General features: G+C 45.5%; 1 long non-coding RNA gene across 1 annotated transcript; it reads right to left on the bottom strand.

Moving 5' to 3' along the window:
* Positions 1–381: 381 nt before the first annotated feature.
* LOC119961615 lies at positions 382–998 on the bottom strand. The gene is made up of 2 exons (XR_005459687.1): positions 919–998; positions 382–755 (listed from the first exon to the last, which is right to left on the bottom strand). It is a non-coding gene; the product is annotated as an uncharacterized LOC119961615 (long non-coding RNA).
* Between the last annotated feature and the right edge of the window lie 304 nt (positions 999–1,302).

Below are 1,302 nucleotides of genomic sequence, written 5' to 3'. Positions count from 1 at the left end.
GAGATTTAAAAAAACAGAAAGGTGAGGTGGCGAGAATAAAAGCTGAGTAATAGAGGAAACAAGGAAAACAGAAAGAATGATATAAAATATAAGGGAGCAGGTTATCAGCTCCCAGCTACAGAGAGCAGAATGAACCATGGAAGAGAGAGATTGGGACACATTTCTTACACGCCTCAGGATTAACCCACACGGGGACTTTGCTGTCAGTGAAGAGAGATGAGAAAGACCCAAGTGTTATTTGTCCCTCTCAGTGTGACCCTGAAAGACTGTGTCCAGGTTGAAGTTCTGTTCCTGCTGTATGATACTTCCCCAGATTGTCCTTTCTGAGCTCCAGACAGGTGATGTTCAACATTCAGGTGGGAAAGATAAAAATCTGCAACATCGTTTCAAACAAAGTTGATTTATTTCACATTTATTCAGAATAATAAACCTCATCAGCAGATTAAGACTGTCAGAGTAAACATTATTGAGTCCTGTACATGACTAACAACATCAATAGGGTATAATCTAAACCTTGTAGTCGCTTGTGATACTTTTTTGAGGCTGTGTAACTGGTTAAAACTCTCTCCAGTCAGTGAACTGAAAACTCTCATTGGGGGTGGGTCTCGGTGCTTTTGGAGTCACCCTGCTGAAACAGAACAAACACTTCTTCCAAATTTAAAGACTGAAGATATTGAGCTCTTAATGAATTGAGTGATTTTGATGTGATGTTTGGTTTTCCGCTTTCTGTCAGCCAATTCTCCACTTCCAATATCCTGTAAAAGGAGTTTACAAAAGCCATCAGTCAGTCTAGAATAGAAATTCTGAACAATTTCAGTTTCTCTGGAACATTTTTCCCTCTCTCGTTCCCCCAAAGCTGTAAATCTCCGTCCCACACACTCTCCCTCCTCCCTGGGCTGAAATCCAAACCCATCTCACCATTTCTTTCCTCCACTCCCAGTTTTCTCCCTCCCTCTCCTCTGCCTGGGTTCAGTTCTCCAGCTCCTGTCTGCAGACTGACAATAAAACCAATGGGTCTTATTGGGGGGTTTGGGTTCTCACCATTGTCCCCGGTCGCGGCGGCTCTCATTCAGCCTCTGGGAGCCACACTCACTCTCACTGCGGCTGCGCTCAGGCCGGAGCAGCACCGCGCATGCTCCGCACAGAAAGGCTACTTCCGGGGGCGGGGCATTGTGACGCCTGCGCTTTCTGGCTCCTGTCACGAATATAGGGCGTATTCATCCGCGCCTGGCATTATGGGTACCCTTCCACGCCATTATTCAATTGCGTTCTTCCGGGTTATCAATTGGTTCCGGCAATTTT

Source organism: Scyliorhinus canicula, unplaced genomic scaffold (assembly GCF_902713615.1).
Source record: "Scyliorhinus canicula unplaced genomic scaffold, sScyCan1.1, whole genome shotgun sequence".
NCBI classification, from domain to species: domain Eukaryota; kingdom Metazoa; phylum Chordata; class Chondrichthyes; order Carcharhiniformes; family Scyliorhinidae; genus Scyliorhinus; species Scyliorhinus canicula.
This window is presented reverse-complemented; position numbering and strand designations above follow the sequence as displayed.